Source organism: Tiliqua scincoides, chromosome 4, assembly GCF_035046505.1.
Source record: "Tiliqua scincoides isolate rTilSci1 chromosome 4, rTilSci1.hap2, whole genome shotgun sequence".
Classification (NCBI taxonomy): Eukaryota; Metazoa; Chordata; class Lepidosauria; order Squamata; family Scincidae; genus Tiliqua; species Tiliqua scincoides.
Window position 1 is genome coordinate 38,948,791 of NC_089824.1, and position 13,221 is coordinate 38,962,011.

General features: G+C 45.5%; 1 protein-coding gene across 3 annotated transcripts in view; it reads right to left on the minus strand.

The window, feature by feature from the left end:
• The window catches only part of SULF1 (sulfatase 1), a 112,860-nt gene extending 104,159 nt beyond the window's left edge, over positions 1-8,701 (minus strand). For 2 of the 3 annotated variants that reach the window (XM_066623516.1, XM_066623514.1), the window contains exon 1: positions 8,571-8,701. The gene's annotated coding sequence lies outside the window, so the exon portion shown is untranslated. Of the gene's footprint in view, positions 1-2,481; positions 2,528-8,570 lie in introns of those variants that run through there. The other variant, XM_066623515.1, reaches the window with a different exon arrangement.
• Between the last annotated feature and the right edge of the window lie 4,520 nt (positions 8,702-13,221).

Consider the following 13,221-nt stretch of genomic DNA (forward strand, 5'->3'; position numbering starts at 1 on the left):
ATTGTCAAGGCACACCAGTAGCAGAGCCAAAAGGAGGCCCGTAATATGTCCCTGTTTGGGGGCAAAAGCAATGCTGAGGAGATGCCTCTGCACTGCTTTCACTCCTCAGAATGGCCCTGAGAGCGAGGGGTAGGGACAGCTTACTTGGGGAGTTTTGGAGCCATGCAGGACAGCTCTGCCCCCTGGCTCCACTACTAAGGCATTCCATCAGTTTTTCTGAGAATTGACAATACACACTGCACTGCTGGCAGGGGGAAGGGGGCTCAGGTCTGCCAATGACCCTACTAATATGACTCTTCCCCAAATTCCCGAGGCACATCTGCAGACCATTCATGGCATACCAGTGCGCAGCAGCACAATGCTTAAAATCACTGCCCTAATAATGCTCCTGTTCATGGCTCTAGTCCATCTAGCCCATTTCATCCCAACTCTTGGAACTGGTTCCAATTAACACAAATTGAAAAATAGAATTAAAACACATCCAGATAAATACAGAAGGTATATTAGAGTGCTAGTCTACATACACTTACTCAGAAGTTAGTCTTACCCTGTTCAGGAAGACTCGTTCCCTGGGCACATGAGAGGGCAGGGGTTAAATTGTACCCAGACCTAGAGTCAATAAGGGAGCCAGGAGCCAAAGGAGGGGAACGCTGGTCTCAGGTGATTCTCAGTTTACCTCCTATTGAGCCTGATGCTTCTCCTTGGCTGAAGTCTGGTGGCTGAGCTGTCGCCTTGCGTGAAAAAGCTAAACAGGATCAGCTCGGGTCTTGCCTTGGATGGGTGACAAGAAGCCACTGGCTAGAGACAAAGGAACATGCGAAGTGTGGCAGAGTTAATTGGCAATAAATGGATAATATCCCAAGAACCTGTGGAAGGATGGCTGCCTCTGAACATGGATACCCTATTCAGCTTTCAGGCTATAATTAGTACCATCTGCCAGGAGTCTGACAAACTACCTTTTAAAGCCAAGTAAGCCAGTATCTGCATCTCATAGCAGTGATGGCCATTTCAGAGTGCTCTTTTGGACATGGAAAAATCACTAGGACAGTTCCCCTATGTTTTTCATGCAGAATGTATGTGTTAAACCAAGAGTGTCACACATAAGGCCCCACAGGCCAAATGTGACTCCCAGAAGCAATTTTTCTGCCCCCCACCATTATAATTGGACTCTCTCACATCCTGAAATTATTAAGAAAATTTGCACATTTTCTCTTCTATCATATGCAGCTAATGAGTTTCTATGTGAGAACAAAGTGCTTATTTGTGGCCATCATTTGCTTAATGATGTCAATTCCGGCCCTCAGCAGGCACAATGAATGCTAACTTCAGCCCTCTGTATGAAATGAGTTTGACATCCCTGTGCTAGACTATGCCTTGAGGACCACAGAAATTGTACTGGAAAGACTATAAGCAGCAAGTGAAGACCCTGGTGCATGTCCATGATGTCTTCCTCATTCCCCAGTCCTGTCAGAAGGGAAGTTGACATGTATATAAGTTACAGTTCCCAAGAGTTTTTCTTGGGTTCATGCAAAACTTGCTATAGCCATCATGCCTTAACTACCACACTTTCATAAACTTCCAGTCAAAGAGCTGCAAGGTTCTGGGAGGAAAGTCAGAACTTACTCAGCATCTGAAGGTGGTGAAAATAACTCAAAGGGACACCTTTAAACTTGACTTTCCTGGCATTATATTGGAGCACCCCAGAGCTCAAAACCAAGTCAAATAAGGAAGCTCTCACTCTGTAATAAGATACAGTATATACTGAATGGGGTGGGACAAAAGAGACATCAACAGAGTACCCTGAAATCATATACTCTGTAACTTCAAACATAAGCTGGATCACAGCTATCAGAAACCTCTTCATTCTTCTGCAAACTTTTTACCAGAAGGTTTTCTCCACTATAATGCTTTCTGAAGTAAATTGCAAACCATTACATCAAAAGTTTCCTAAGTGAGGATAATTGTCCAAATTTATCAACCACATGGATTTTCCAAGAAAGATTCATGAACAGGAATCTGGTGTCTTGTGCATTATTCTTGTCTCCTGAAAAACCTACACAGAAGTTCTTTTAATGCTAAGCTCTTGCTAAATGATCAACACATGCCATAAGGCTACATGCTTATCTTACTCTGCTCATACATGGACCCTGTATGAGCTCTTTAGCTGGTGTAAGTCCAGGTAGAGACATGGGGGCACTTTGGGGGCAAAATGGAGCAAAGGATATCACTGGAGCCATTGCTATTATATCCACCCTCTGCATCTGCCACTCTCCACCCCAACTGAGGCCCCATTCCCTGCCCTGTTCTGCCACCTTCTTGAATTCTCTATTAATTCAATGCAATGCCACCTCCTTGGTCAGCTGTTCATTTATGGAGTAGCAAATCAGAACTCTGGTAGTGTTTCACCTTGGAACAGCCTTAAATATGCAACAGTCAACTTAGGTAACATACACAAGGTCAATGGCCACTGATCAGTCATACCTGGGCACACTGATTATTTGTTTCTACTTTCAGGGTTGGAAAAATGTACTCTCTCTTAGTTTCAATTAATATTCATTTGGTAAAATGAGGATTCTGATCTGTGTTGGAAAGTAGGAGTACTGTATTGTTGGCATCCTTCAGTCTTGGAAGACTATGGTGTCAAGCTCTGAATGGTGGTTCTGGAACAGAGTGTCCTCTCCAGTGCGCGAAGCCTGGGTAAAGTAGGTATGGAGGATAGGCTGTTACCCATGCAGCAAATCCCCCCTCTCCACGTCGCTGAAATGGTCCAATGGAAAGGCAAAGGCCAATACGGTTGGTTCCAGCGGCGTCGCAGGAGTTGCCAGAACGTGACTGTGTTCAGCCATGAACTGCCTCAGGGACTCCGGCTCCAGATTTTGCCTTGAGGTGGACTCCTGAAGCCTTTTCCATAACTGGATGTAGCCACAAGGCAGTGGAGGTTTGGGATCAGAGTTTTCCTTCTCTCAGATGAGCTGCCTTCCCAAGCTGACGAGTCCCATCTACCAGGTGGCTGTTTAGTCGCCTCTTACGACAAGTACAGCCAAACTGAGGGCCTATTCTTATCCCCAGCCCCCAGGGGAAGTACTGGAGTACTGTATATAGAATCACATAATCGTTATTCACAGAATGGTTATTCACAGAATCATAATTGCAATTACTCTAGTGTGTAAAAACAGTGTGCTCATACATTAACATTACAATCCTTTGTACTCTTACCTGGAAGTAGGCCTTACTTCTGAGCAGACATAGGATTGCACATCATGTTAGGCAAGTCACTGTGTGCTTTCTGGCACTGAGTGCAAAATATAATGACACTAAGGGCCCAATGCTATCCAATTTTCCAGTGCTGATGCAGGCATGCCAAGAGGGTGTGTGCTCCATCCTGCTGAGGGAGGGGCAGTCACTGAGGCCTCCTCAAGATAAGGGAATTTTTGTTTCCTTATCTTGTGGCTGTATTGTAGCTGCATCAGCACTGAAAAATTGGATAAGATTTGGCCCCCAGACAAGCTAATGCACTCTGGTATACCATCCTTGGGTAACAAATCTGATTTACAATTGGGAATTAGTTACCTATAACACAACTTCAACAGCCCTTTCATCTCATTAAAAAATGTTAAGGATAAGAAAAGAATAGGTAAACAAAAGTTATCATTCATGTTTTGAAGATTAGATTTGAAGCAACCTACATATACTGCATTGGGAAAGAAAGTCATTTCCTCCCTGGAGAGGAAAAGTTAACACCCTTGAAAAGCAAAAAATAATGCCTGGATTCAGACCTGTGTAGTGAAATAAATAGGGAATAGAAGAAAAAAGTCATGAGAAAAATCTATCACTTGGTAAGCTTATCAGGCCCATCTACAGCTCTTTTCAAAAATTAAGGTTATAAACCACATGCACAATTGTGCTGACTTAAATCCAACACAAATCGATTGAATTTTGATTATGAAAGCATTTTACAATTACTGCAATTTCTCCTTCTCCATGCAAACTCTTTATAGTTATGTGGGTACACAGAGTTTCAATAAAAAGAGAAAATATGATACAGAGAAGTGATGGTATCTGCAGCAGTATTAACCACCACTGGACATTCACACCATGTCACTGAGGCTCCCTCTGAGCAAGATTATGTAACAATTCAATTAACATAACACAAGCCACTCTACATTAGTGCCTCACTCTTTGCCTTTATTGATGGCTATAGATTTGGAGATAATGGAATCAGCTCTGAACCTTTACATAAAGTCTCTCTTTTGGTTTTTGTCTGAAAGGTATGGCAACACAAGACCCTCCTTGCTGTTAGGGTTGTGCAACTCTCTAGGCATACAGTGAGGTTTGCAAGGCTGCTAGCAATAAATCCATCCATCTCCACATGTACAAATACCTGGATGTCAAAAAGTCATTTTTATATTTTCAAAGCCTTGAAAAAAATCACAACCAAGAGTCTAGATTCATATGGTTGTAATAAGCCCTGTCAATACATAGAAACACTGCAAAAAGAGTCTGATATGCCTAGACAGCAATACGATTCAGTTACTGTGTTCAGCTCCAAACCTTGACAATAAACCCTCCAAACTCCTTTGCAGTAAGTGACCTAGTCAGAATAGTATTTGAAAATCAGTCAAAAAAATCATTCTTTCCACAGATGCCTAACTTCCTGCAAGAGCGTTGGTGTATAACGCCTTCCATATTTGGAAATGCTGTTCCACACCATCACAGTATATTCTACTATCTGTTTTCACTGGTTACTGCTCAGAACAAAAAATCACAATTAGATGTAACTATTATGCCAGTTCCTGCTTAAAATGCAAAGTAGAGAAGGGCCCAAATATTGTTCTCTCCAGGGTGAGCATGGGAACAAGCAAAATGAGGCAAGGCCAGGTGCAACACTTTCAAGAGCTGCTCCGTTACATTCACCTATTCTGCCTTTAAAAAAAAAATAATGAACGTTATCCTGACAAATGGCAGTTTTACACATTGGCTCTGCAAGATTTACATAAACCCAAAGGAGGACAAATCTGAAGAACAAGCAATATGCTCTCGTCTTGCATATTATGAATTGAACAAGTTCGCCTACCTTGCCTATGAAGTGCCAAAAGGAGGAAGCCCCTGCCAAGTAATAAACTAACACACAATTAAGCCAATCTACATCAAAGTATGTTCAGCCTCAAACAAGTTATTGCATTCCTTGCCATTTGCCAGATTAAAAAAAGAAAGAAAAAAGAACTAGGTTACAGAAAATAATGCTACTTGGTTCAATGAAATTACATTTCTTTGAGTGCTGGTGAAAAAATGGTTAGGAGAGAGAGAAAAAAATTCACATAAATAGCCCTGCACATGTGATCCTTCAAATTCAGTTCTTCCTAAGCATCAACTCTTTGAGAGACGTCTGCACCATCTCTCTGAACCTTTAAGGAATGTATCCTCATAATAACCCTGCAAGGTAGGGAGGGCAACCCGTCCAAAACCAACTATGACACAGCAAGCAACACTTTTGAATGTTCTCTGATTTAAGTCCAGGGCTACATTGCCTCTTAATCCACCTGAACATAAGAAGAGCCCTGTTGGATCAGGACAAAGGCCCAACTAGTCCAGCTTCCTGTATCTCAGTGGCCCACCAAATGCTTCAGGGAACACACAAGACAATAAGACAGAATCTGGTGCCCTTCCCTGCAGCTGGCACTCTGAGGTAGCCTACTTCTAAAACCAGGAGCGTGCACATACTTATCATGATTTGTAACCCATGATGGACTTTTCCTTGAGAAATTTGTCCAGTTCCCTCTTAAAGGCATTTAGGCAAGATGCCAACACTACTTCCTGTGGCAAGGAGTTCCACAGATTAATTACATGCTGGTTAAAGAAATATTTTCTTTTGTCTGTCCTAACTCTCCCAACACTTAATTTTAGTGGTATGGCATGGTATGCATTCCACAAAGGTAATACTAGGAACAGGGAAGAAAAAGGAGGGGTATAAAAGCACCTCACACAAATAGGATGATCTGCCTGCATATTAGCAGATCTGTTGGGGGGCCATCATGTTCCTTCACATCCCTCAGGTCTCTTTCCTTGTCCTTCAGTTACTCTCACTATGCAACATCCTTTGAGCAATGAACAGTTTTACAGCTGTTGAGCTGCTAATGGGAACTTCATGTGTGTACACCCAGCACAAGTGCTGTCAGGAAGAAACCAAATGTCAACCTGAGGTATGCAGTAGCCATAAATATGTCTTTGAACATTTACCATCTGGAACTATAGATTACTGCTTGACAAAAAATTGGATGAGCTCGAGGGCATTGTCTTTTCTTCCTTTAAGAAAAAAAAAGACAGTCCCATCAAGTCAAAGGACTGGTGACCATTATTTCACCCCCCACCCCAGTCTGTGTATCATCGCCCCCCCCCCCCGGTCCCTGCCACATCTTGTAACACTTGTAAACATGGACACTTGGGTTTTTCTGAACTTTTCAAGAATGTTCAAGTCCCTATGGCTGCAATCCTAAGCATACCTGCACAAGAGTAAATCCCACTGAACACAGTGGGACTACTTCTAAGTAAACATGCATCCATGTGGGTTGTAGGTCAGCTGCCTAGAATCCAGCTACAGAGCAGGCGGCAGCCTAGTCACAGCACTGTTTGTGTGTTTACATTCTTGACGCCACTGCACCTTGCCTGGGTTATAAGATTACCAAATCCAAGAGCTGCGCAGAGACAAGCTGGCTGAGAGAACCTGCCGGAAGATTTTTTTTTTTGCTGCTGATGCAAAGAAGGAGTGCAAACTGGAGTCCTTGAGCCCTTGTAACATGTATCACGTTCAACAGGAGTCTCCTTTTCTGCCTTCAAATTTCTGGGAAAGTTTCCACCTCTCTTTAGGAGCGTGGAGTGGAAAATCAAAATACTTCAGTCATTTAACTCCCAGCTCAATTAGCTGTTTGCTAACACAGTACTCTTATTTGAGATACTGCTGGAGGGCTTATTTATAAAGATGCATTCTGACAGAGAGGCACACTTGAAAATACAAGCCAAGCATAATCTATATAGCAGTCAAATGGGGCGGGGATAGATGCATATGTTTAACCCATTTCTGCCCAGCCCACAGGTGTATACATTTGATCCCTGTTGCGTATATGCAAAGTTGGGCAGAAATGGCTTAACTTGAAGCACAGTTTTATGGGTACTGGTTTTTGGTGGTGGTCAAGCGCCAGAAGCCCAGAACACCCATCATAAATCTTGGTGTGCTACCTGCTCAGATCTTATTTCAGAAAGGGTTAAGTAGAGCATCATTCTCAGCTGAAAGAGGGGGAGGACAAGGCTAAACTCCCCTTCACCCCTTGGGAGATGCTAATCCTGTGCCCCCATGTTCAAGGTGAGCTGCTTTGAATGGGGGCATCAGCCAGTCCCTTGCAGCAGTGGCAGATTTCACAACAGCATCCAGGAGCCTTCGATACGTGCATACCAAAGCGATGAGCCCATCTGAGCTCTAAGATACCTCATCAGACCAGCGATCAGCAGCTCTCTCCATCCTTCCCAACAGGGCAACAAAAAGGCAGAGCGCTTCCTCCAGAGCGCACGCCTTCCACTTCTCCGGCGTTTCCTCCCGAGTCAGCAGCCGGGCTGTAAGGCTGGACCGGGCGGGAATCCCCACTGTGGGGCTTCCTTCGGAGACACGCAGCTCCAGCAGCTGGACTTCCACGCTCCGTGATGGGGGCGCGACGGAGTTTTCGGCCCCTCGTCAAACTTTCCCACACGGACAGCCCTGCCAGTGAGCGACCTCCACCTGCTCCGCCGCAGCTGCGAAGGGCGAGGCTGGCGCCCCCGCCTCTCTCCCCCCAAGCTCACCGCACACCCCGATCTGCCTCTCCCGGAAGAGCCTTCCGCAGTCCGCACTCCTCGGGCGCCCTGCCCTGCCCGGTCACCACTCCACTCCACACCACCGATCCCCCACCACGGCCTCGTGGACGTGGACCCCGATGGCACCGACTGGACTCGCTCCTCCCCAGGCAGGTTTACCTTCCAGTCAGCCAGAGCAGCCAACCGAACCAGGAAGGTCTCCCGAGGGCATCCAAGTCCCAGGCAGCGTCCTGGGAAGCTTTCGCAGCAGCCCCAAGCGAGCAGTGCGGGGGGGTGGGTAGCAGAGAGAGAGAGACTTCCACGCCTGGCCCCCGCCCTCTCCCGGGGGCTTTCCTGATTCCCCCCCCCCCGGACCTGAACCTGCCTCCTGAGCTGGAGGAGGAGGACAGTCAGGCAAGGCGATGCCTCCTGATAATCTGTCAGCAATACAATAGCAGCATTGAGAAGGCAGCCCGGCCAAGGGCTCCGAGGAGTGTGCGGGTCTGCAGCACTCCAGCCCAGCCTGAGGAGTGAGGAGAGGAAGGGGGCGCCCCTTTACCTGCACCATCTGCCGCCCTGGCTCAGTGACTGGGGGGGGGGGCTGCTCAAGTGGCACCTCCCCCCGGTTTTGGGTTTGGTCAACTTGGGCACCGAGAGGGGGATCGGAGAGCGCCCCGGAGACGCAGCCCCCCCCCCCGGCTGGCCCGCTGCTCCCAGCTCGGAGCAGGCGAGGAGTTGCACACACTAACCCCGACCATCTGTTGCGGCGGCAGCGGCAGCGCGTCGTCCAGCAGCGGGCGCGGGGTCGAGCCGGGCTGCGCAGTCCTGCAGGCGAGAGCCGGAGACGCACGGCGAGCTCTGCGCCCCGCTCGCGCTTCGCCCAAGTAACCTGAGATTTGCTGGAGGGAAAGGGGCGGCTGCGAAGAAAAGCGGGGGGCCGGAGGGGGCGGGGCGGGGAAGGTGGAGGGCCGGAGGGAGGGAGGGAGGTGGGCGAGTGTTTATGGCTTCTCACAACTCCCTGCATTCCCAAAGGACCCGCCGAGGGAAAGGAGGAGGAGCGCGCCCTGCTTGGAGAGGTCCTGGATGCGTCTCCTCGCAGCGGGCAAAGGGAACTCGCCTCCAGGGAAGGCTTCCCAGCTGCTGCGCAGGGAGTTCACACCAGCCCGCCCCAGAAGCCAAGGCTAGGCTGGTCTACTCTGAACTAAGTCCCATTACAGCCAATGGTGCTTACTCCCAGGAAAGTGTGGCGAGGATTGTACAGCTTCTGGTCGCCTGGTCTGAAACCGGCACGTGCATGGAGATCCCCAGGCTGACCAGATGTTCTCTTTTTCCAGGACGTGTCCTCTTTTTTAGCCTCCTGCCCTGGAAAAGAACTTCGGTGTCCTCCTTTTCCCCCACGAGCCTTCTTGGAATTAATAAACTATAGATAACAAATTACATGCCATATAGCTTTAAATTTAATAATAAGGAATACAGTGTTTAAATTAATCACATGATATCAATATATGAGTTTTTAGCTTTTATTTTGCCACGCCCTACATTTTCCTTGGATGTCCTACATTTTGGGATGCTTTGTCCTCCTTTGCAGTTATGACATCTGGTCACCCTGTGTGGGGAGAGCCCCAGAAGACCCACCTTCCTCGGGGACCACGCAGTATCAGGCTGCTTCAAGCACTGGAAAGCTTCGATGAGAGAAGTAAACCAACTTTGACTTTGCAGCTGGGCTCAGCAAGGCAGCAGACGCCCCCCAAGTGGCACTTCTCAGAAAACCCACCCAGCGCTCACATCTTCTGTAGTGCTCCACATTCACTTGCTGATATTGGTTGATACTTGGTGGGCTGCTGTGAGATACAGGAAGCTGGACTAGATGGGCCTATGGCCTGATCCAGTGGGGCTGTTCTTATGTTCTTATGTTCAAAAGCTCCATCCTAAGCCCAGCTGGAAGAAGCCCCATGGCCCTGCTCACAGGGAAACAGGCATAGATTCTGCTTCACTTATCAGAGGAGAGAAAGTGGTGGTTAACTTATTCTTTGACCAGCTCTGGATCAAATTGCTCTCTTTCTGTAAAAACATATTTCTTGCACTTCTATCACACCCTTCCTCCCAGGTCTCAGGCTGGCATAAATGGTTTTCTCCCACCAATCTCACAATCATTCTGCTAGGTAAGATTAGCTGAGAGAGCTACTGACCCAAGTCACTCACTTGCCTAACTGGAGATCTGAATGGGGGGGGGGCAGTGTAGGAGAAACTGTATTGTGTGCTTTATGCAAAATATATGCAAATCCATAGGTCTATTGGGATCAGAATGCCTATTTTCTAAGTTTCACCCCCTTGCTCCATCTGTATGACCCTGTACCTCAGTGTCCTGTTTGTAAAATCATTGTTGCAAGGATGACACCCCCACAAAAATGAGTAACTGCTAAAGTCAATAAACAGAATCCTCCTTGCTGCAATAAGCAAGTGTGGAAAGAAGAGTAAAAACAAAAAAGGCTGTAGATTTTAAAAATTCATTCCAAAGTGTCTGACTTGACACTTGTGTTAACTCTGCATTTCACATGAGGACAGATGTGAAGTTTCTTTGAACTGAGAAGGGAAATTCTAAAAGGGGAACTGTCATAAAAGTTAAAGTGCAAAGATCTAAACTGGAGAAAGGCTTGTAAATGGGTTCTGTTTTAAGTGATCCCAGTACCTAGAAACAGTTGATTTGGTTTGTTTGCTTGCTTGCTTTTAACCAATGTGTGTTACTGGAAAGCATTTCAGACTCACCAGTGGCATTTCAAAAAACATTAATTAAGGGAGGTATAGTTTCTACCCAGTGAGTAAATGACCTGCAAATGGGGAAAAATGAATAGTTCCTGATTTGATGTGTTTCAGGTTCTTCCAAGAAGTGATTATATGGTGTCTGATTCAACCTATTAAACTGCAACTGTTTTCATGATGAGCGTTCACTAAAACACAAATTCCCTAATCTTCTAAATCCAGATAAACAAGCAACAGGGCAATATTTTTAATAATGGTAAATGCTAAGGCCAGGATGAAACTATTATCCCTTGGGTACCATAACATTTTAAACTGTGCCAATTAATGCTACAGGCCAGGCTTTGTTTTTCTTGATTTCTGTTTCTTCCAGACTGTGGTCTGGAAAGACTCTAAATAACCTCATGGATTTGGAAAACCCTGGAGGCATTCTTAAAACTAGTTTGCTTTACATTCTCTTTAACTGTACGCAAAGTACTAAAGGAAAACTTAAGAAGCTGTGAAAGCGCAGACTTAACAGTTTCACCCGTATTGTGTCACTATCACCTCATCAGAAGTGCACACCACTTAGAGACACGGGAAATCCAAAATATTATAAACAGCTGGTGGACTGGAGAGCTAGCTTTGAAATCAACTGACAAGAGCAGGTGAAAAAAGGTTGCCATTATTTGCATAATCAAATCATTCAGATGTGTTAAGTTTTCCTTAAATAAATTGCAATCAGCTTGTGAGCCCTTTGGGGATAGTTCTCAACACTGTTGATGGTGCCATAAATTGCCCTGAGTCCCATGGGATAAAAACATGTCACAGAACTGTCACAGAAGTCTGGTGGCAATATTGGTTCTTTAGTTGCCATGGCATATAGAGACTATGACTATTATTCATCAGGCCATTAAAAATGATGCCATTTTTTTCTTTTTAGATCTTGTTTTAGGTCGGTTTTAATTGCAGTATAAATTCAAGCATGCACTCCTGCAAGCATTAGTGAAATACTAGTAAACCCTCCATCAGAGTAAAAATGTATATGAAACATGGCTGACAAATGAGTAATTCCCTGCATAATGAACAGAATCATTCTCCACCTCTACCTCTTTTGCTATCTGTGGTTCTTGAACCACATTGGTCAAAGTGATTGTTTACATCCCATCACAGCCTCCATGATTGTAGCCAATCCCCTATATTTTACTCCAACTATAGTTTCATGGACCCCACAGTGCTTTCAAAGTGTCTGCCCCCCTCTCTACACAAGGCATAGAGACATCTTTACTTAGTTCCTTGGTCACACACATATACATACCTGTTGTTTCCCAAAATAGGAGTAAGGACAACAACAGCTTACATTAGACCAGGGGTGCTCAATAGGTGGATTGCGATCTACCAGTAGATCACGAGGCAAAATGAGTAGATCGTGGAGTGCCGACCCCCCTTCAGGTGCCTCTGGGAGGAAACGCCGGGAGTAAGGCCCATTGTACTCAATGGGGCTTACTCCCAGGTAAGTGTGGCTAGGATTGCAGCCTCACAGCCTAATCCTAGGCATGTCTACTCAGGAGTAAGTCCTGTTATACTCAGTGGGGCTCAAGGTACACCAACATACATTGTACACATAAATGTTATATGTTATGATGGCGCGAACATTGTAAAAAAAACTCTGGTAGATCTCCGGGCCTTGCTGGGTTTCAAAGTAGCTCTCGAGCCAAAAAAGTGTGAGCACCCCTGCATTAGACTCTCTCCCTCCCTTTCCCTTTAGTAAACTGATTAAATATTTCAGCTATCCTTTTTGAATGTCTTCTAGGCATAGGAACTGATGACTTGCAGATTTAGATAGAAACCAGGTCTCTGACTTTTCCGATTGCACACATGCCAATCTTTGTTCTTTCAGGCCTGTGACAGTCTATTTCCTTCCCATCCATTCAGCTTTGAGATACTGTTTTTCCCACCCACACTGATAAACTGATTTTGGAAGGAGAAGACAGGCGTACAAACATGAGTACAGCAATGTTTTAAAATTAATGATTGGAGCAAGACAGTATGTATGCCAATATCATGAAAAGGGTAACCCATAAAAAAAGAGTTAACATCAAAAATCAAGACCTGCAAAAGTATCTGCAGGCTGCAAACCAATACACATTTACCTGAGAGTAAGCACTGTTGAGCTCAGTGGGCCTTACCTCTGTAAGGCAAGTCTGTAAAGTGCTCTAAGTCTGTTTTCAGGTGAGAAATTAGTGAGATGGTATGTAGGTACTATAATCCCAACCCAAGTTATCTCAAGCAATCTTGTGCCTTTGCTATAGGACAGTCTCCTCATGTTTGCAGTTTAACCCAATACTGTTCTTTCCAATCTTGCCTAACTCCCTTTGATAAACAAAGTTCGGCTGGAAAGAACCCAATCTTGCTATCCACTTTTATCCCTCATGCTTTTCAGAGCAACTGTCTAATGGACTTAGTTTGAAATGGCAGCTACACTATTTACTTCTAGGGCTCAGCCAGACACCATTTGAAAAAAAAAATGTAAGGAAGGTCACAAGTACATTAAATTGAATCAGAGTTCTTCTACTGACAACTACATAATCTCACTCTTCACATATTCTTGTATGCAGAGGCATCACTAGGGTTGGTGTCACCCCCCATGGGCCAGCCCCACCC